The sequence below is a fragment of the Stegostoma tigrinum genome, chromosome 5 (genome assembly GCF_030684315.1).
Source record: "Stegostoma tigrinum isolate sSteTig4 chromosome 5, sSteTig4.hap1, whole genome shotgun sequence".
NCBI classification, from domain to species: Eukaryota; Metazoa; Chordata; class Chondrichthyes; order Orectolobiformes; family Stegostomatidae; genus Stegostoma; species Stegostoma tigrinum.
In genome coordinates, this window is record NC_081358.1 from 45,174,576 (window position 1) to 45,198,777 (window position 24,202).

At 42.2% G+C, this 24,202-nt stretch overlaps 1 long non-coding RNA gene across 1 annotated transcript in view; it reads right to left on the minus strand.

The window, feature by feature from the left end:
• The window catches only part of LOC125451449 (uncharacterized), a 142,954-nt gene that overhangs the window by 17,334 nt on the left and 101,418 nt on the right, over positions 1-24,202 (minus strand). The window lies entirely within an intron of this gene.

Below are 24,202 nucleotides of genomic sequence, written 5' to 3' on the forward strand. Positions count from 1 at the left end.
AAGTCAGAAGTGTGATGGAATACACCCTACTTACATGAATGAGTGCAGCTGTAACAACACTCAAGAAGCTTTACACTATTCAGGACAAAGCAGCCTGCTTCATTGGCACCATGTCCACAAACATCAATTCCCTCTAGCACTAGTGCTCAGTAGCAGTATAAAGGCATAGAGTCACAGTGATATATAGGACAGAAACAGACCTTTTGGTCTAACTCATCCATTCCTACCAGATATCCGAAATAAATCTAGTCCCATTTGCCAGCAAATGGCTCATATCCCTCTAAATCCTTCCTAATCATATATCCATCCAGATGCCTTTTACATGTTGTAATTGTACCATCTTCCACCACTTCCTCTGGCAAATCATTCCATACACACACTGCATGAGAAAGTTACCCCTTAGATCCCTTTTAAATCTTTCACCTCTCACCTTAAACCTATGCCCTCTAGTTTTGGACTCCCCTACTCTGGTGAAAAGACCTTGACTATTTACCCTATCCATGGCCCCTCATGATTTTATAACCCTCAATCCTCAGCATCTGATGCTCCAGGAAAAATAACCCCAGCCTATTCAGCCTCTCCCTATAGCTCAACTCTCCAACCCCAGCATACATCATTGTAAATCCTTTCTGCACCTTTTCTCGTTTTACAACATCCTTCCCATGGGAGGGAGACCAGAAATGCATGCAATATTCCAAAAGTGGCCTAACCAATGTCCTGTACAGCTGCAACCTGATCTCCCAACTCCTATACTCAATGCACTGACCAGTAAAGACTAGCATACCAAATGCCTTCTTCACTATCCTATCTACCTGGGACTCCACTTTGAAGGAACTATGAACCTGCATTCCAAGGTCTCTTTGTTCAGTAACACTCCCCAGGACCTTATCATTAATTGTATAAGTCCTGCCCTGATTTTCCTTTCCAAAATGAAGCACCTCACATTTATTTAAATTAAACTCCAACTGCCACTCCTTGGCCCATTGGCCCATCTGATCAAGATCCCATTGTACTCTGAGGTAACCTTCTTTGCTGTCCGCTAAAACCTCCAAATTTAGTGTCTTCTGCAAACTTACCAAAAATACCTCCTATCTTCATATCCAAATCATTCATATAAATGGCAAAAAGCAGAGGACCCGGCACCGATCCTTGTGGCACGCTTCTGGTTAGAGGTCTCAAGTGTGAAAACAGCCCTCCACATCCACCCTCTGTCTTCCACCTTTGAGCCATTTCTCTATCCAAATAGCTAGTTCACCTTGTATTCTATGTCATCTAACCTTGCTAACCAGTCTACCATGAGAAACCTTATTGAACGCCTAAATGAAGTCCATATAAATCATATCCACAGCTCTGCCCTCATCAATCCTCTTTGTTAATGCTTCAAAAAACTCAATCAATTTAGTAAGACACAATTTCCCACGCACAAAGCCCAGGTGACTATCGCTAATCTGTCCAGTCTCTATTACATACAAGATGTACTGTGGAACTCACCAAAGATCCTTAGACTACACCTTCCAAACCGACAACCACTTGCATTTAAAAGAACAAGGGCATCCAATACATGGGAATACCACAACTTCCTATTTTCTTGCAAGATACCCCCACAAGCTGCTCACCTTCCCGACTTGAACAGATATCACCATTCCTCCACCGTCACGAGGTCAAAATCTTGGAATTCCCTCACTAGTGGCATTGTGGTTCAATCTACAGCAGGTGGACTGCATTGCTTCAAGAAGGCAGCTCACCACCACCTTCTCAAGACTCAACACCACCTTCTAGAGATAGACAATAAATGCTGGCCAGCCAGCGACACCCACATCCCACATTGAAAATGAAAAAATCCTCTGAGACAAACAACTTCTACCAAAATACTTCTCTTCAAGATGGTTTGTCCCTTGATCATGAGATCTAATTTTGTTCTGAAAATTATACAATATACCCAAAGGATTAGCAGCTTGTGATCCCAGATATGGGGCTTCATCAACTGAATGAAAAATTATAATAGTTATTGCATGTAATCCCAGTTTAAGTGGATTAAGAAAGAAAGTGTTTACTGTATCTAAACATGTAACAACCAGGCAGTTTTCAATACGAAGGAATTAATAATGTCAAAAGTGAAATATACTGAATGAGTATCACTGGGGTACTGGTGTCCAACTGGAATTGCTTTAATAGCAAGTCTAACAAAACGTTATGTCACAGGGGATGGACTTTGTTTCATATTAAACTTTGAAATAACATTAAACATTGGTTTTTAGTAGATACTTCTGGTAGCTAAATCTTCCACAACTCATTTATTAGGCACTCTACCCGAGCCCATTGCTATGGCTCATCATTCTTTTATCGATACTGCATGGTCCTTTCATAGAATTTAAATTTCAGAAACAGACCATTCAGCATCAAAGATCCATGCCAATTTTTATGCCCCCACAGTCTATGTCTAATTCTGTTTGCAATTCTCTCTTGTTTCATTCTCCCTCACGTACTCATCGAGGTTCCTTTTCAGTGTACTTACATTATTCACCTCAACTACTACCTGTGTTGGCAAGATCCACAATCTCATCGTTCACTGTGTTAAAGTGTTTCTCTTGAGTCCCTGATTGGAATTTTTTGGGTCCATCTTGTATTATTGTGCCTAGTTTTAGACTTGTTCATGTGCCTGCACTGGACAGCTCCTTCTGTGTCTTTTTGTAGGCTGCGTGCACTTGTTGATGTACAGTTTGAAGTTTGATTTGGAGTCAACAGGAATACGAGAATGTGCTAGATGTCACATGCAGACCCAGGCTCACTTCAAATCAAGCTTTTGGTCTTGGCAGAGGCGAGCCACTGGAAACATCCCACGTTGACTTCCACTGCGTGGCATGGTCACTCAGTGGTTAGCGCTGCAGCCTCACAGTACCAGGGACCCGGGTTTAATTCCAACCTCGGGCGACTGTCTGTGTGGAGTTTGCACATTCTCCCTGTGTCTGCGTGGGTTTCCTCTGGGTGCTCCGGTTTCCTCCCACAGTCCAAAGATGTGCAGGTTATGTGGATTGGCCATGCTAACTTGCCTGTAGTGTTCAGGGGTGTGTGAGTTATAGGGGAATGGGCCTGGATGGGATGTTTCGAGGGGCGGTGTGGACTTGTTGGGCCAAAGGACCTGTTCCTACACTGTAGGGAATCTAATTGAGATGAGGTTGATCAACAGAAATGTGGCCACGCTGCTGGTATGGATTGAGTGCAGGAATCTCACCTGAAAACTTGTATTCATTGATCCAATTTGTACTCATGAGTTGCTCAATATGGATAATAATACCTACAGTATAAAGAAATAATTCCAACCCAATAAAAACAAGTTGATTTTCTTCAGAAGCATTCATAGCTCAGGCATTAACATTGGGAAAGAAACCATGTTTAGGTGTTGCACTGCACAGGACTTTTAATAAAACAATCATATTTCCCTTACAACTGAACACAGCAAATGCTGGAGATCACAGTGGGTCAGATAGCATCCATGGGGAGACAGCAAGCTAACATTTCGAGTCGAGATGACTCTTCATCAGAGTTGGAAGGCAACTCTGATGAAGAGGCATCTAGACTCAAAACATTAGCTTGCTCTCTCTCCATGGATGCTGTCTGGCTTATTGACATTTCTAACATTTGTTGTTTTTAATACAGATGCGGGAACCGGCAATAATTTGCTCCTGGATTTTTCTTTTCAAGTCTGCTTGCTGTAACATTTTAATAAAAAAGTTCTCAGCATATGGGCCATACCATAATTGTCCTTGCACTTATATAACAAATTTCATAACCTCAGGGTGTCCCAAAGCACCTCATAGCAAAAGAAGTGTTTTTGAAATATAATCGCTTATGTGATGAAGGAACAATACAGCCAGTTTGTACACAGCAAGCTCCTACAAACAGCAATGAGGTAAATCAAAAAGTAATCTATACTTAGTGGCTGAGGAATAAATATCAGTCAGGGCACCCAAGAGAACTCTTCAAATTTGTAAGTAAGGCGGCAGTACTTAATGGAGCAGAAAATAAATGTTTCACTTGTTGGTATCACTGCAGCCCTGACATTACAGTCATGATATGTACAGCTTTAACTCATTGAAAATATTCATTAAGAGCTGGATAGTAAGGTATCAGAGATAATGGGAACTGCAGATGCTGGAGAATCCAAGGTAATAAAATGTGAGGCTGGATGAACACAGCAGGCCGAGCAGCATCTCAGGAGCACAAAAGCTGACGTTTCGGGCCTAGACCCTTCATCAGAGAGGGGGATGGGGTGAGGGTTCTGGAATAAATAGGGAGAGAGGGGGAGGCGGACCGAAGATGGAGAGAAAAGAAGATAGGTGGAGAGAGTATAGGTGGGGAGGTAGGGAGGGGATAGGTCAGTCCAGGGAAGACGGACAGGTCAAGGAGGTGGGATGAGGTTAGTAGGTAGGAGATGGGGGTGCGGCTTGGGGTGGGAGGAAGGGATGGGTGGGAGGAAGAACAGGTTAGGGAGGCAGAGACAGGTTGGACTGGTTTGGGGATGCAGTGGGTGGAGGGGAAGAGCTGGGCTGGTTGTGTGGTGCAGTGGGGGGAGGGGACGAACTGGGCTGGTTTAGGGATGCAGTGGGGGAAGGGGAGATTTTGAAGCTCGAGAAGTCCACATTGATACCATTAGGCTGCAGGGTTCCCAAGCGGAATATGAGTTGCTGTTCCTGCGACCTTCGGGTGGCATCATTGTGGCACTGCAGGAGGCCCATGATGGACATGTCATCTAAAGAATGGGAGGGGGAGTGGAAATGGTTTGCAACTGGGAGGTGCAGTTGTTTGTTGCGAACCGAGCGGAGGTGTTCTGCAAAGCGGTCCCCAAACCTCCGCTTGGTTTCCCCAATGTAGAGGAAGCCGCACCGGGTACAGTGGATGCAGTATACCACATTGGCAGATGTGCAGGTGAACCTCTGCTTAATGTGGAATGTCATCTTGGGGCCTGGGATAGGAGTGAGGGAGGAGGTGTGGGGGCAAGTGTAGCATTTCCTGCGGTTGCAGGGGAAGGTGCCGGGTGTGGTGGGGTTGGAGGGCAGTGTGGAGCGAACAAGGGAGTCACGGAGGGAGTGGTCTCTCCGGAAAGCAGACAGGGGTGGGGATGGTTTTTCCAAAAAAATCCATCCCCACCCCTGTCTGCTTTCCGGAGAGAACACTCCCTCCGTGACTCCCTTGTTCGCTCCACACTGCCCTCCAACCCCACCACACCCGGCACCTTCCCCTGCAACCGCAGGAAATGTTACACTTGCCCCCACACCTCCTCCCTCACTCCTATCCCAGGCCCCAAGATGACATTCCACATTAAGCAGAGGTTCACCTGCACATCTGCCAATGTGGTATACTGCATCCACTGTACCCGGTGTGGCTTCCTCTACATTGGGGAAACCAAGCGGAGGTTTGGGGGCCGCTTTGCAGAACACCTCCGCTCGGTTCGCAACAAACAACTGCACCTCCCAGTTGCAAACCATTTCCACTCCCCCTCCCATTCTTTAGATGACATGTCCATCATGGGCCTCCTGCAGTGCCACAATGATGCCACCCGAAGGTTGCAGGAACAGCAACTCATATTCCGCTTGGGAACCCTGCAGCCTAATGGTATCAATGTGGACTTCTCGAGCTTCAAAATCTCCCCTTCCCCCACTGCATCCCTAAACCAGCCCAGCTCTTCCCCTCCACCCACTGCATCCCCAAACCAGTCCAACCTGTCTCTGCCTCCCTAACCTGTTCTTCCTCCCACCCATCCCTTCCTCCCACCCCAAGCCGCACCCCCATCTCCTACCTACTAACCTCATCCCACCTCTTTGACCTGTCCGTCTTCCCTGGACTGACCTATCCCCTCCCTACCTCCCCACCTATACTCTCTCCACCTATCTTCTTTTCTCTCCATCTTCGGTCCGCCTCCCCCTCTCTCCCTATTTCTTCCAGAACCCTCACCCCATCCCCCTCACTGATGAAGGGTCTAGGCCCGAAACGTCAGCTTTTGTGTTCCTGAGATGCTGCTTGGCCTGCTGTGTTCATCCAGCCTCACATTTTATTACCTTGGATAGTAAGGTACTTAGCTTTTACATTGCATGGGATTGAAGGGCAGTATGACCTCTGCAAGATTTCAGGGTCCCTGAAGAATTCGCCCAGAATAAAGATGTAACACACATTTTCATGTGAGAGTTTTATTATAAGTAGTCCAAACAGCCCTCATGGGAATAGCCCAGTGTGGAGCGTCTACAAGCCCATGGCTTAAGAAAGAACTGCAACATTTAACTTTTAACATTATTTCTTCACTTTATATTATGAAGAGCTGTCGTGTTGAATTTTTCAAATTATTTCTTTATTTTTCAATTTTTGTGCCAAAGATTTTTTTTACCTACGTGCCTTTATACCCAAGTTGGTGCTGGAAATGGTGACATTGTACACTTTTCACTGTACTCCTGTACATGATGATAAAACCTAAATCTAATTCTAAACAGCAGGAACTGCCAGGATTTAGAGAGCTTTCAAATTTATTTTCCCTGAAAATTGGTGGATACATGGAACAGATTCCCAGCAAAAATCAGCCAATGTTGTCTGAAGCCAGACCTTGAAAAAAAAATTCAATATGTATTCGATTAGGAAAGTATAACATTTAGAGGCATATATATTAATAGTCAAATGTTTCATCAAGCAGAATGAATCCTGCGTTGCTAGAACATCAATAGTGGAGAGTCATGCCCAAAATATTGTGCGATAATTGAGGCTGGTTAAGTTTCTGTACTTTTCCAGGTTCTCAAAGCAGAGGATGGGGAAAATAATGCCTAATTTTCATGGTCATTTGAAGTGCAAGATGGCAAAGGGCCACTCTGCTCTATAGAACAGCATTTCTTTCTCCATGGAAATGCATGGACAAAAAAAAGAGATGATTTTAACCTGAGATACCACATGTTTTCCTAAACTGCTTATTGGATTTATCATATAATGTCATGGGGTAGTTTTAACCCTAGATTACATAAATTATAGGTCAGGAATTTTCTTGGGGCTGTTTTGCTCAACACAGCCTCACAGACAGACATGTTGGGCTCCTGGACAGTGTTGCAAAACATACAACTCAACTACATATGAAACTGAATGTTGTGAGAAAGCCCCCGCAATAGTTTGGAGTGTATCATTACTTTTTTTGAAACTCAGCGGGTTGCATTTTTTACTTCCAGTGAGGCTGCAAGTTGTTTGTAGTGTTGAGAATGTGACCAGAACAATGTCAGGCAATATCTGAGAATTAAAATCATAGAAAATCCTGAGTGGCCTAATAAGGCGAGGGGATTTTCAATAAGACACAGTAGTTTTATGTTACAATTTGTCTTCATCTCAGGGCTTCCAGCTGGATAGCAGTACTTGGATGGCATGGTGGCTCAGTGGTTAGCACTGCTGCCTCACAGTGCCACGGACGCCGTTTTAATTCCAGCCTTGAGCGACTGTGTGGAATTTGCACATTCTCCCTGTGTCTGTGTGGGTTTCCTCCCAGAGTCCAAAGATGTGCAGGTTAGGTGGATTGGCCATGCTAAATTGCTGTAGTGTTCAGGGATATGTAGATTAGGTAGGTTATAGGGGATCAGGTCGGGTGGGATTCTCTGAGTGTCTGTGTGGGCTTGCTGCATCGAAGGGCCTGTTACCACACTGTAGGAATTCTATGACACTTTACAGAAGTAGTCAGTTCGGGCAGTAAAGTCTACACATCTATGTTTCCATTGGACATGTTGCATCCATTATGTACAACACTGACACTCTTAATTGTAAGTGTTTATTGTTCTAAATCCTTGACTACGACGGCAAATTCATGGGATGCATTATATGGTGTCACTCCCATATGTGTAACTTTAATCTTCCACAACCTGTACTTCACTGTTCAACAACTAATGAAGAATAGTACACGTGTGGATTCTAATAATGCTCTTGTATGCTCTAAAAACTATAATCTGATATATTCTGTCCCTTCTCCTATCCTTTCCAAAGATGAGCTGAAAGCACAACAAAGTCAACTGTAAACAATTCACAACGAGATAAATCTGTCATTCCTTGTGTTGTAAAGCACTGAGCTCAGTTCCCATTACGGCTAAACCCAACTACAAGTTATCAATCCCTAATTTAGTTGACTTTTTAAGTGCATATGTGTTCATAACCCATCCTGGAGTCTTGCCTGACAAATTTGTAAAATCAAGGCCTTTCTGCAACTGTAATAAAGTCTGTGCAGGGATTCGAACCCAAAACTTTCTGTCTAAGGTACAATACAAATATAAGTTGGTGTTGTTGATTCAGAGGAGACAATGTTACACTGTCATGGATGACAGCATTTTCGCATTCACATAGTGATATAAACAGCTCACTCAATCATATTATTACAGAGAAGTCTGCAGGCAATGTAGCAGCCATGGATTCCAGTGTAAGATTCTGTGTTACCAAGTATACGGTGAAAAATAATTTGTAAGTAACATTATCATTCACTTGAGCTTCTTTTTGTGTGAAATATCATTTTTACTCCAAATACCAAAGCAAATGAACATCTTTAAAAGATTTTTATACAAGTGTAGGACCTCTGTAAACCTCCTTGTGTATCTGCTTTATTTCATACACTTTTAGTTTTGTCTTTGTTCTTAATTGTGTTTGCTATTTGACCCAAATTCATTGCCTTTAATCTCGTTCTTGTGGATATTTCTCTCCTCTTGCTTTTTTGCCTAATATGTTTTCTTTACCTCTTTAATTGATTCATTCCTTGATTTACATTTCTCCTCCCACTAAACTGGAGGCTTGGCGGTACTCTTAGAGAAAAAAAATATTAACAGCAGTTCCAATAAAAGTGCACTCAGATTCTAGGAACGATAACTACAACATCACAGAAGAAACAAAAATGAACTTTCTATTCAAGGCACCACAGCAATAACAATTGCATCCAATAAAACCTGTAATTGCAATGTCTCTATATCAGTTGAAAACCACATTAAATCTTCCACTGGGGAACACAGGAAACAAGGGTTTATATGCCCTACTTGTACACTGTAATTGTTTGGCTTTGTTAACTGTAAGATAACATGTAATCAGATAGGAGGTAAGGAAAGACAAGTTACACAATTCATGAAAGGCTGTGCTTTCCAACGTCTCATAAACAGAGAGAATGTAATTATGAATATAAAAAGGCTTTGCATAAATGCTAAATTAAAAAAAAGGTAGTAAGAAAGAAAATGGGCAAGTGCCATATGCCATCCTAATGCTGACAGCAGCAGTGAGCACGAGGGACTATTTTGTCATTAGCCCTCAGCATTGTGGAAGTAGCTCCTCATTTAGCCCCATGCTGGACTTCCATTACGATAGACTTGCATCAGATGGTGTTTCTTGGCTTGGTGCTGGCATTCAGCACTGCTCCGTTGGCGGGGGCAGAGTGGGGGAGGGAGGAGTGGTGCGGGGTGGGGGGGGGTAGAGCTGTAGATGCTTCAGAACCACAGCAGGTGTCCGTATTGGAGTGCTTTTCCCGAGCAGATGCCGAGGCTGGCTTGTAAAAGGCCACCTTTGTTGCTGTTGTGCAGCATCGAGTCATCAAAGGCAGCCCACTCCGACTGAGAAAGTAAATGGCACAGGTTCGGAAAGTAGCAAGAGACAGAACTGGGAGGGTGTGTATGTGTATGTATCGCTGGGGGCAGGTGCGGGACTGTGTCAGTTTGAACCCAAAGGCTGCAAAATTTTATTTGGCAACATGCAACTTTTTGCACTTTGCCGGTCTTCTCCATTCAATAGCTTCTGCTGCAGTGTGAAATTGTACAGAGACTGCATTGCATTCCATTCCCTCTCTAGGGAAGGACAAGCTGGCAAGACCAGTCACGCCTCATACAAACTCACCTCCTGTCAACAACTTACAGAGTGACTTCGATGGCAGGTGTTGGGGGGAGATCTGCAGCCCCAAACCTCCTGCTCTTAGTTGAATAAGCAGGGCAGAACAGCAAGGGGCAGAAATGGTGTAACCTATAAAGGGGACTTATGAGGGAAAGCTAATCTACCACAAAAAAAGATGCAGTCAGGCATAAGCAATCCGGCAGCTCTTAATAAACACAAACTCTGTTAATTCAGGACTGTTAATCTCGCCTGATTTACACATTACTAGCACCAAGGAGTTGTAAATGAGTTGGGGGGGGGTGTTGTGTGAGGTTTAGACAAACTCCTTCAAAGGCATTTCTTGATAGTGCTAGCTATTTCTCTACGCTTTCCTTACACTGCAAAAATTGAACTGACCCTATTTAAGAAGAAGCAAACTGTTCAGAATTCTTCCCTTTTCACACACAAACCTTATTAAAGGATTTATTTCTCTTCATTCACCATTTCACCATGTGCATTCCTTTCATCTCTTTTTGTTCACTTAAAGCTATCATCTTTTTTCTTATGACCTTAACTAAAATATCAATTTGAAACCTAAATCAAGAACACTGTAGAAAGAAAATAACATTCTGAAATAATCTAAATTACATAATTAGTTTCATTATGCTTCAGCAGAATATAATTTGGCTGAAGTGCTGTGAAACAGTGTAATTACCAGAAAACTTTTCAAGTAATGATATAATTTATGAAGTTTAAAATAATTCATGAACATATTGTTGGATAAGATCTGTAAAGCTCGCTTGGACATTTTTTTGTGTTAAAGGTACAAAATATATTCAAGTGAATTCCTCCATTTTCTCATAAGGGTGAATTTCTTTACTGCCCTTAACTACAGCAAAGTTGTAACCATGTCTTCTTATAGAGGGAAGATCTGCCTATAACAACAATTTGTCTAAAACCAGTTGTATGGAGAATCTAACTGAAAATTAAATGCAAAAAGCACTTCAAGGGATCTAAAACCTCAAAGGTGGAAGGAAATACTGAATTTGGATTTCACTTAATCTCATTGTTTGCAAAGAATCATTTTATCCCTGCAAATGAGCACATTCCTGGGTAAACTTCCAGTTGTAGTGTCCCATCACATTCACATGTTTGCTTTATTTCTGCATCTTACATTTTGTTTGTCCTCCAGACTGTCTGCCACTCTTTCGACTATGGAAGACTTTTTTTTTAAAACCAACAGGCTTATATCCATTTGTAAAATTGCATGCATCTGTCAGTGACAAGTATTGTTCTGAGCTTCAGCCCTGAAAAAAATAACTTAATTGGAGTGAAGCCTCATAATGGGCTAATCACATTTCAAGACAAAGGTTTCCACACTTCACAATTTAAAAGAAATAAGTAGGAATAAACGTATCCTTAAAAGGGTGCCCATCACTTAATTCAGGCTCTATTATGTAACAGGAACCCATTCTTGAATGCAATGTCCATTCTGTTTGAATGTTCTCAATGTGTCCATTCTTAGGCAGGATGTTTATCTCCTAACCTGGTACATATTTTCTTATGAAGATGCCCATGGCACAAGGGAACATCATACTGGACAAGAACATCTCACTAAGACCTTTCTCTGAGACATCTTTCTCGGCTTTTATTTTAGTGTCGCATATTTCATCAACTTTCCCACTGCCGCAGTTACTTATGAGACCTTTTCCACTCCAAAGCATTTTGCATCTTGCATCCTCGAAACACAGCCTACGAATCTAGCACAACCAGAACAGAAGGAGCCGCAGGTCTGAACAGAAGTTAATTTCCTGGGTTTGGAGTTCTGCCACAGAGTAAAATTCCAAAAATTATTTTGGGAATTGTAAGTTTTTGTTTCGCTTGCCCATGGGGAATTTTAGCAGCAAATTTTAAAAAGTCACATGCATTTAAAGAAGCAATATGAATTTGGGAATGATTGAGAATGAATAGCAACTTTGCTCTATTTTCTTTATAGAATGAAATTAAGAAAATGCACTGACAATAAAAAAAGTTACAATCAAGCTTTCTCCAGTAATCTGCACTGTGTGTTAAATTGGGACTAACATTACACATTGATAACATCTGAATACAATCCAAGACTGCATGTGTTCTTGTACCAAAGCGCCACCTATTGATATTCACCAGAGACAGCTTTGAGGCAGTATGCTCATCGAACCACTATGTAAATGTTGTTGTGCAAGAAATTTCCATTCAGCTTTGCTTAGGATGTCACCTTATAGACCTCCTGAGCATCAGCTGTTCATTGTATGTCTCTGTCACTTTCTATCATTGAGTAACAAAGGTGCTGGCTCCACTGCAAATCCTGCAAATATGTGACCCAGTAGCTGGCATGCCTCAGTTAAATAGTCAGGTTTAAGTTCTGTTTCTGGTAAATATGCTGGAAGTTACAAATAATGTCACAGAACAGAGCAAGTGGCCTGGTGATAGTGACATGAAGCCGTCACAATGTGTAGAAATGATTCTCCCTGATTTCCTCATCACTTGTCAGCTCCTAACCAAGAGCCCTGAAGCGTTTGACTTATTTTTATTTGCAACAAAGAAAATTGCAGCAAGCCATTTAAAAATGGGGCATGTTTCCAAGCAGTGTCATTTTCAAAGTGCGTAATAAGACTATGTCATGGTTTGTATCTTTCACATGTTCACATGGCACTTAAACAACGTTTTTAAACAGAATGGTCAGTTGCAGCTCATCTGACCTGAACATAACTTGAAGTGAATCTTATGTATCATAGCCATGAGTCACCTCTCTCCGTAACAGGTTATTGTACCCGTACAGAAGAAATCAGGTTCCATCTTAAAAAACATTTTTTGAGAAATGTCTGCACTCTAGATGTGACCTAAAATGGCTCTTTGAGATCATGGCTCCCTGGTGGGTGGGAGATGAGTTGAGTGGGCAGATGGGGGTTTCGTTATATGCAAACCCCCAAAATGTTGGGTTTTTGTAGATGTTTGGTGCTGGAGGAGGGGGGAATGAGGAAATTGGAGTCATTTGTTGCTGAGCACTCATGCCTAATCAATGGTCCAGACACTGGCAATGGAAGGTGGGCTGATTGAAACCCACCCCATGCAATTTTTCTGACACCCCCATCACCCCTGCTCATGATCCCATTCCAGCTGATGAGCACTTTCATATCTGTTAGACTGCATGGGAGAGTCCGCTTCTTGTTGAGCGAGATATTTTGAGGTTTACTAGCACTATTTTCACAGCTACATTTCACAGACTCACTCATACAATTTTCTTTTTGCTTATTAATGTTACTATGCATTACAATCAGATAGCTGACCAACTGAACAGACTGCACTGACTCTATGACACAAAGAGAGAGGCTGGAATTAAGATGGGTGCTGGAATGTCACAAGTTGTGCCTTCAAAGTACAGGTCTGTCTGGTCCGAAATTGTAATACAAAATCCCCCTGATCCCCTTAACAAATGAGATAACTTTTTTGTTAAATATATACAAGGATGCACACAGACATATTGTCTCTAATACGTTCAGTTAATGCCTCTGTGAACATACAATACGACCAGATATCATCCTTATATAGTTATCATGACTTGGTATAGGTTCGAACTGCAGTGCGCTATCTGTCATTGCGGATGGTTATGTATAATTTCTTCTCTAAGTATACTGCTGGTGTTTTCAGTATCCATATTATTGTGTGGTGGCTGCTTGGTGATATACAGATCAGATTGTCATCTGTTTCTTCACAAGACTTGACTGTTGCTCATTACAATATCATTTGACCCAGGCTGGATAATATGATGTCATATCTCTCCATGAACTCACATGTTTGTGTGAAAATCTCAAACTCTAACATTTTGTCCTGGTTCAAGTTGAAATAACTTTTTTTGTCGATCGTGCCCTTGTACCATTTTCTCTCTTCTATCCAACAATGTATTGCACGCATGTGGTTCAGTGGCAAACATGAGACTGGCCAGCGAGGGTAAGCCATTAATGAGGGAAGTAGTGTGTAGATTTAAGACAGCCATCTGTAAATCTTGGGAAGCCACTTTACTTTAATGATCATGGAGTCTTCGTTACGCACAATGTGTTCTCTGAGACTGTTCAACTGAGGTTGGTGGGGAGAGTAGTTAATACGTTGGACACTCAATTTCCTGCATGTCCTGAAACAATGCGCTAGTTTACTGAAGACCATTATCAAATACAATTTATTGATATACGTTAAGCATGCTGACAATGACAGTCAATATGCCAACAATCATTTCCCAAGTGGTATATTTAGTTTGTCATCAGAACATAATCCAGGTTTGGGCTGATAAGTGGCAAGTAACATTCATACCACACAAATGTGAGGCAATGGCCATTTCCAACATGAAAGAGCCTACCCATGGCCCCTTGACATTGAATGGCATTCCCATTGTTGAATACCCCAATGTCAACGCCCTGGGGATTACCATTAATCAGAAATTGAACTGTATCAGTCATATAAATACAATAGCTACTCGAGCACATCAAGGGCTAGGAACCAAAACAGGAAACTCTAGAAAAGCTCAGCAAGTCTAGCAGCTCTGACGAAGGGTCACGTGACGTGAAATTTTAACTCTAATTTCTCTCTACAGATGCTGCCAGATCTACTGAGCTTTTCCAGAAATTTCTGTTTTTGTTTCTGAATTCCAACATCCAAAGTTTTTTTTTGTTTTTATCAAGGGCTAGGAATCCTGCAGCAAGTAACTCATCTCCTGGCTCCTCAAAGCCTGTCCACCATCCACAAGACACAAGTAAGGATGGTGATGGAATACTCCCCACTTGCCTGGATGAGTGAATCTTCAGTATTAAAGGAGTTTGACATCATCCAAGACAAAGCAGCCCACTTAACCATCCCTATGTCCACATCCACTCTATCCTCCACTGACACTTAGTAGCAGCATCTACAAAGTGGCAGTGTGGAAATATAAAGCTCTTTAAAATCTCTTCTCCCAAATTCTCTACTATTACATCTAGAAGGATAAAGACAGCAGACACATGGGAATACCACCGTCAACAAACTCCTCTCCAAACTTCTCACCATTCTGACTTGGAATGATATTACTGTTCTTCCAGTGATACTGCACATGGACACCATCTAGTCTATGCCTTGTACCAGGCCACCTTGTGCCTCGCTTAGTGCCTGCAGCACGTATGTCTTTCCTTGCCCTGCTGTGCCTTGCAGTGGCAATTGGTGCAGTCACACAACCAGGGCAGGTGGCTGGGCTGCGCATCAGTCCTCAGTCAAGGGCACGCATATCTTGTCATATGTCAGTGTGCCACATAGTACCTGTATATAGGATCAGTATTCACGCCAAATGCTCTGCTTCTGCAAGAAGCAGAAAGACATGTCAGAAAGTCATAGGGCAGTAGCCCACAGTGTAGTCTATGAGGGCAATCATCAGTGACGGGAGCCCTGCATGGTTATTCAAGGGTAGCCTCTCACAGAAATGCCAGGCTTTGGTCATGATCAGGTTGGATTGGATTTTTACAGTCGGTCTATGCCTCTCTGCTCCTGGGTTGGGTCATGGTCAACCCTGCGTCTCCATGAGGGCCAGCCCAGGGTGATTTTCTGCAGTCAGAGACATGTGTAGCCACCTTTCAGGGGTATGAGTCAGTGTTGGTAGCTCAGGTCATCCAAGGGAATGGGTCACTATTGTCCTCTCATTTCTGTTCACAGAAACTAAGGGAGAAGGGGAGGTGATGTTTTAGGGGAAACGTAGGCTGGTATAAAAGCATATAGGTGTCTTGGTGCAATGGGGAAGTGTGAAAATCATGGGTTGACAGACTAGGCACCCAGGAAGGAGAGGGTAATGTCAAATGTCTCAGTTGCATGTTAATACTGAGGCTGACAGCTTGTGGCACAGGACTGCTCACCACTAACTACCAGCCACACCCCTATGGCTCCCCTCTCTTCCGATGCAAGCCTGATTATCCCACTTGCCACATTTGGAAGTACTCATCACTTCTGGGATTTCCCAGGATTCCTAGGGAGCCCTGGTGGTGGTGCTATCTTTAAAAGGCTGTTTGCACCTTGTCAATCACAGTTAGTCTGGAGATAATAGGAACTGCCAATGCTGGAGTCTGAGATAACAAGGTGTGGAGCTGGATGAGCACAGCAGCCCAGGCAGCACCAGAGGAGCAAGAAGGCTGACGTTGGGTCTGGGCCCTTCTGCAGAAATGGGGGAGGGGAAGGAGACTCCGACATAAATAGAGAGAGGGGGAGGCAATGATGGAAGGTGGATAGAGGAGCAGATAGTTGACGAGAAGATGGACAAGTCAAGGAGGCGGAGATGAAGACAGTATAGGTGAGTGTAGGTAGGGAGTTGGGATGGGAGTTGGCCAGTTGGAGGGAGGGGCGGGTAGGTGGGAGGGAAGACAGACAGGTTAAGGAGGTGGGGATGAGGCAAGTAGGTAGGAAGTGGGGGTGGGGTTTGGTCAGTGCAATGGGAGGAGCGGATAGATGGAAGAAAAGACAGACAGGTCAAGGAGGCAGGGACGAGCTGGGCTGGTCTTGGGATGAGGGATTTGGAGATTTCGAAGCTTGTGAAGTACACATTGAGACCATTGGTCTTCAGGATTCCTAAGCAAAATATGAGGTGCTGTTCTTCCAGCCTTTACATGGCATCATTGTGGCACTGGAGGAGGTGCAGGATGTACTTGCCATCCAAGGAGTGGGAGGGGGAGTCAAAGCGATTGTGGTTCGCGACTGGGAAGTGCAGTCATTTGTCATGAACTGAGTGTAGGTGTTCCACAAAGCGGTCTCCAACCCTCTGCTTGGTTTCCCTGATGTAGAGGAGGCCACATCGTGAACAGCGGATGCAGTTTACCACATTAGCAGATGCACAGGTGAACATCTGTTAATGTGAAAGGTTTCCTTGGGACCCGGGATGGGGGTGAGGGGGGAGGTGTAGGGGTAGGTGTAGCACTTACTGCAGTTGCAGGGAAAAGTGCTGGTGGGGGGGAAGGTGGGGCTAGTTGGTTAGTCTGGAGTAGTTTTGCATGGTTCAGGTCATTTGCCTCAAACCTGGTAGATTTGCGGAATTTGCTGCCCCACTTTGTGGACTGGGAGCTGCTGGTCCTGCTGGATCAGAAGGAGGTCCATCGTCTCCCACAGGAACACCAGGGGAGGCTTTGATACCAGATTGTGCCAGCTGTTCTAAGGGGTTGCCACCCAAATGAATGCTGTCTCATCCATCTGCAGGAATGCCCAGCCATGTAGGAAGAATGCCATCACTGTACCACCAGGGAATTGTCACCACCTTCTCTCTGCTACCTCATTCTCACTCTGTTACTGTATACACTTCACACCAAGGTTTGTGCTCTACCACTCTTACTATCACATGCAATATCTTTCCTCAATTGCTGTTCCCCCTTTTAGCCCTTAGCACAAATTCTGCATGATCATTGCACTGCCTTTTCACTCACTGGGAGGCGCAACACTTTACCCCCACCTGCACAAGTATGCCATCCACTTCCATCTCAATTAATCCCTGGCTTTGTCTCATTTCAGAAGAAGACAGTCCATAACAGCAAAGAAAATATAGTCAGCATGGATTTATGAAAGGGAAATCATGCTTGATAAATAATGTTTGGGAGGATGTAATGAGTAGAGTTGATAAGGAAGAGCCAATGGATGTGATTTACTTGAATTTTCAGAAGACTTTTGATAAGGTCACACTTAAGAGATTGCATGTAAAATTAAAGAATTTGGGATTGGGGGAAAGCCAGTGTCTCTCAGATTCTGACTGTCTTGTTATATACTTACACCATTTTCTGTTTTATTTCCCCTGTTTAAAGTTCATGGGACCCACATAGAGCATCGTGTAAAAAAAAGGATACTAAGATAGCTTTTATGGATTTACTATAGGTGTCATTGTTAAGGTCATACTGTAGATCAATGTTATTGTGTGCCATTAATACAGCTGCCCAGCTGGATGCTTCCTTAGTTTTCTCGATGATTGAGCAGTAATGATTTGCTCCTGACCAAAATGCCAGAAGTAGATAAAATGTCAAAAACACAAATTAGAGTACTTTGAGCCTGCTCCACTGTTCATTAAGAGCATGCTGGCCTTCCACTTCACCTTTCTGCACGATCTGCCATGCCCCTTAATTATCTTAAGATCCACTCCTTGAACAATCTCAACAATTGAACACCCACAACCCTCTGGGGTAATGAATTCCAAAGGTCCATTGCTCTCTGTGTGAAGAAATATGACTGACCCTTTACTTTGAGACTTTCCAGTTTAGATTCCACAACCAGAGGCATTTTTTCGGCATTAACCATGCCAAAACCCGAAGAGTTTCGTTAATTTCAAATAGTTCACTCTCATTTTTCTAAATTTGCTGGGAATATAGAACTTTTTCATTGTCTCCTCATAGGACAATTCAATCATTTCAGGCATAAAGACATAAATTGCTGACAAAACTCAGCAGGCCTGACAGCGTCTGTAGGGAGAAAGCAGAGTTAATGGCTTGAGACCAGTGAATCATCATTAGAATTATCAGAATTCAGTATCACAGTTTCTTGTTTTATCCCAAGGGTAAAGCAATTTGGGCCAGTGTTTCTTTCCTCAAGTAAAGGTGTGGTTTCTCCTTCACCCTATACAATTGTAGTAACAATTCTTTATCCTTATGCTCCAAACTTTTGACAGTAAAAATTGACATAAAACCTGTCTTCCTAATTCTTCACTTAAACTGCACATTAACTTTTTGTGACTCATCTATAAGGACACCTAGTTTCCTCCAACTGCAAACATTTCTTTGTCTCTTAATCCTGTGCTTTTATTTTTCTTGTCAACATTGATAATTTCACACTTCATCACATAGTGTGACTCTCATTGTATTCCATCTGTAACATTATTGCTGACTCAGGCAACTATATCCCTCTTCAGGCTTCTCTGCATGCTCCTCACAGCTTTCCTTCCCACCTGATTTTGCATCATCAGCAAACTTTAATATGTTACTCTCTGTTTCCTCATTTAAGTACAAACATAGATTGGAAATAGCTGAGGCCCAAGCACAGATCCTGTGGTATCACAGGAGCCACAGCCTGCCAACTAGAAAAATGTCCCATGCATTCCTACTCTCTGCATTTCCACCCATTGACCAATTTGCAACTTATGAAAATGCATTAAATGCAATCCCATGACTCATCATTTTATGTTGTGTGGCACTTTACTGGACACTTTTGAAAATCTATCTGTTGGCTTTCTTTTATCCATTTTGCTAGTCACATCCTCAAAACTCAAGATTCCTCTTTCATGAATTATTTCAATGCTTTTTGTTGGGTGACACATTGATGTTTAATGCTTCAAACTTAGATTTGAAGAGAACATGAATTCAGATTCTTTAAAGCAGAACAAAAGTAACCTGGCAACTGCAAATGGTCCATCCACTGGCCATATCACCTCGTTATTGTGATATTTTTAATTCCCTCATGCACTTTATTATGATAGCTTCAACAGAAATTCCCAAATTACCTAGAAGGGTGCAGGAAGCAGATGGATTAGAACACAACTATCCCGAATTCCCCCTCCAAGCTGCACATTATTCTGACTTGGACATATATCGCCCTTTCTTCTTCATCGCTTGGCCAGAATTCTGGCGTTCTATTCCTTACAGCATCATAGAAAAGGCTTCTCCCTGCACAAAAGAAAGCCTTACTTTTACCATCACAATGACGACCAAGTTTGGCTAATAGCTGCTTAGTACACCAGAGGCATCATAACCAGAGAATAAATAAACCATGTAAACTGAAAAAAGGCAGAGTTATGATTGACTCGCTGAACCATGAAGTTGTCAAGTGTCTAATTAACTAAATGTAACCAAACCAAAGGTTGCTAACAATAATAGTGAAAAACAGAAAATCAGCAGAACATTTAGCAACTAAATCTCCCACTTAAGTACAAGTGGGGAGCTCAAAATTGGCTCATGAAATCATGAAGATAATTTCTTCCCTCTCGCTGAGGAATTTCTTGAAGGTTCTCCAGAAAGGTTGCCATAATATAGGCTTCTGCCGAAGGTATGTGTGACACAATGAATACAATGAACCTGGAAAATTCAACCCCGTTCTTCATCAAACTGTGAAAGCAATTTATAACTAAATCAAATTGAAATAAAAAGACCGAACAAAATAAGGAGACAGGAACAGAGAACAAGAGCATTGCCCACTGTATGGAGGTGAACAGTTGCAAACACTAATGCCGCCAGCCTGCGTGCCAGTTTGCCAGTACTTTCCAGGTCTATAGGTCTTTTGCCCATAGGTGGAAATGGAGACAAAAGGACTACCATCCTAAAGGTAGAAGTAATAAGGAAAAGACCAGTTAAGAAGCACTAATAACTAATGGAATTTTGCAGTTGTCTGCTGGTTGTCCATGACATTGGAAACTGGGTCAGCTGCCTGGAGATAGACTTTCAGCAATGCATAGGGGTGAGGCCAAGCACTCTAGACAGATCGTGAGACCCTTCCGGCCTACTTGCTTACAACTGTAAGCTTACAGCTGTAGTCTCAGAATATTCTGTGCCGAGGTTCTCCTCCATCATAGACGCCCTGCTTCCGTGGGCATTGCTTTGTTACTGGTAAACTATAGAAGTTGCCGAGGAGCTTCGTCAAGGTGAAGGTGCCTATTATCTCTGTTACCCGAACTGTGGGTTGCAGTTCCTTCCATGTCCCAGGAGTTCCTCTGACCTCAAGAATCTGTCACTGTCTCTAAGTGGATAGCAAAACATTTCCTGGCCATTAAAATGAAACAAAGAATTGCAGCTGCTGGGATCTGTAACATGAAGAGAAATGGCTGAAGAAACTCAGCAGGTCTGGCAGCAACTGTGGAGACAAAGCAGAGAAAATGTTTTGCGTCCAGTGACCCTTCTTCACAAGAGAAGGGTTTAACATCAACAACATTAGCCTCATCAATCCTCTCCATTGCCTCTTCAAAAACCTTCAGCACATGAAACACAATTTTCCCTTAAGAAATCTATGTTGCCTCTCTTTAAATAATTCCACACTGACACTTAATCTACTTTATCACCTGCATTTCCACGAACCTAGTTTTCACTGGAGTGGAAATACTCCTGAACACAATTGAAGAAATACTACCATTAAAGTACCACTATCTCAGTCTTCATTGAGATAATTAAAGTTCCCCGTTATAACTACTCTGTAATGTTTGTGCCTCTCTGAAACTTCTTTGCAGGTCAGCATCTTTACATCATTCACTCTAGTTGGTGCACACTTAGCAATTTAATTGCATTCTTTTTATTTCTTAGCTCTAGACAAATCAATCCTGCCCTTGAATTAGTTGTTTTAATTAATTAATTTGTTAAGTTCTGTCATACATCCTCTTTCCCCAGCATTGCAATGTTTTCCTTAACCAATAACCACTCCTCTTCCTCCTTTTTCCTTTCCCATACACCTTGTACCAGGAATATTTAATACCCAGCCTTTTCCTTCCTTCAGCCAGGTTTTCAGGTAGCCACAACATTATAATTCCATATGGCAGTCCTGTGCAGTGCCTCACCATTCTTATTTATTATCTTTATTGTGTTCACATGTATTCACTGTAAACCTAACTTAGAACGTTTTCATATCTTTCTTCTTTTTTTTCCACTGAGGAATATTCTATTCTCTGTTTTAATGCTATCTGGCTCTCCCAGTGTTTTGCGCATTTGGGAATTCTTCTCTGATCTTGCCTGATTTCCACACCCATACTGCTTAAGTTTAAATCCTCCTCAACCATACTAGCAAAGCAGCCCACAAGGAACTGAATCACAGCTCTGTTCAGAGGCAGCCCATTCAGCTTGTACAGATGCTTTCTCCCTCAGAGCCAGTCCCATACCAGGAATCTAATGTCTTCCCTCCTGAATCATCCTTTTAACCACTCAATCATCTGTCTTATCCTATTATTTCTGTACTAACCTTACATTTATCACCAGGGAGTAATCTGGAGAGAGCTACTTTTGAGTCCTGCTTGCTGACAAATATATGGTGATAAAGATATATGTGCAAGCAAGCTGTACATACATCATAGGAGTTGTTTTATTTACTCAGGTTCTTTAGAAACAGGTTTAAAACTTATGAATCATATCTTAACCTTCTAAATCCGTAGTTGGGAGTTGGGGCAGAGGTGAAAGGGGGTATATTACAGATATTATAAACCCATGCAGGAGTTCTTAACCTTATCAATAGACTGTGTTCCTAATGTACCTGCGAACAATGATATACGCTCTATATGGGAACTAAGGACCTAGGCCCAAATTTCAAAGTAGTGTCAGGAACCAACATCTGGATGCATGCAAGGTGCCAATTTCACAACATCTGCTGTGCCATTTTCAAATTCATATGGACCAATTGGGCAGGAGATGAGCTCAACATTCAATTAGAAGAACTAAGGCCTTCCAGGAGGCAGGAGCCATAACAAAGCTAGGCAGCAGCCTTGTTGGGATGGAAGCTGCCATGCAGATGGGTTTATGGTGGAATAACAGAACCAGGCACAAGGGAGGTCTGGGAAAGGTCAGTCTTTAATTAAATGGAAAGAAAGGTTCAAGTGTTCCTGCAGCAAACCTAACAACTTTAACATGCACAAATCTGTCTAGAATCTGAATCAGAATTTGAAAATTTCCAATTGTGGTCACTGAGGCTCAGTAAAAATACAAACCCCTTAAGGAGTTGAATGAACAGTTAATTAGTGGGGAGCAGTGCCCCCACCCACTCCCCATTCTGCCCTTTGAAAATTTAAAACTATGTCAGAGGCATCAAGATCCCAAGGTATAGGAACGACACCCACATCAGGACCATTTCAATATCTAGACTGTGAACTCTATCTGTGAATGGTAATGCTAGCTGTATCTAGGAAGTGAGATACTAATCAACCAACAAACAGCTGTTCCAACTCACTGAGACAAAGGTGAGTAAACCATCAAGTTTACTATCATAATAGTGAAAATTTGCTATTTGAATAGTTTCTATCCTAAGCAATATAAGTTATAAGATGAAAAAGCAACATGTTCCTTTTCTCTACTGAAAAAAAATGTCAGAAACAAGGCACGATGAAAAGAAACAAGGTTGGGCATCTCAGTTATAGGCAATCTTAAATCATGTTTGTTTTCCCCAGCATTTTATGCAGGGTACACTCAATTCCATTTTATTAAAGGAGACACATGAACTTGCAGAGAGCCAAAGGCTATTCCTATGGGGCAGTTAATGCATCACGGACAATGAAGAGGGATGTGATGTTAACAAGTCAAGAATAAAAATAAAATTGAATACAATTAGCAAATTTTGTCAAGTATCACGAAGAACTGAGAAATATTGAAGGCAACTGAATAGTATTTTTTGCTTCTTGGGTAGGCTAGAATCATATCATGGTAAATACAATGTTGTCAAAATGACCTTTGAGATGCTTTAACGTTCTTTTACCATTAAAGCAATCTTGTTCCAAAACAACCTTTACCTACTGCTGATTTTCTGTAGACAGTAATTAGATACAATTCTCCCCATAGAGTTTTTCCAGTCTCCCCATAAAAAAACAATTAGCTGATTCAGACCAAAATCCAGATTGTTAATGGTTTCATAGCAGCTATCAGACAGTAATTTGTTTTGCTAATTGCTGCAATTGGTTTTGTTAAATTTGTGAAACCTGTCTATATAATCCCACAAGCTGAAGAGTTAATGTGCTTTCACGGCTTTCTTCCCCCTTCTTTAATTATTTTTGCTGTGCTAAATCGAGAGCGTTTGGCTCTTCTAAATATGGTGCTCGTCAGATTCAGCCTTAATTCATCAAAGCAGAATCAATTGTATTTGTAGTTCCTGTCGGCTTGTGCTGATTGAGACGTGGCACTGGAACATCAGTAGGTAGATTACTGCAGTAAATTTGAGATAATGTTAAACTGGAAAATAAATGAGACAATATTAATATCCGCTAATTTCCCACTCCAACCTCCACACTCCTGCCCTGCGATTGCAAGCGATGTGGGCTACAAATTTGTCTTAGATGATTTTGCAAAACCTCTAGAATCAAATTGGCTGCCTATTATACGCAGCAGCTGATATTTGGTTTCCATGGAATTAGCAGGTGCTGTGTATAATGAGTGACCAATTTAATGTGGCCCATTTTGTGTCATCACCTGAGACAAATTTATGGCTCTGTTTGTTTAAAATGAGTTTTTTTTAAGTTTTATTTACTTGTAATGTTGAAATATGGTAATTTTTTTTGGTAAACAGTTGTCATTCAATAAACCTGTGCCCCAATCATGGTTAATCTTCGATGATGAACGCCCTAGTTATTAAGTACATTATCCGTCCATAATGAGCATAAACAGCCACCACT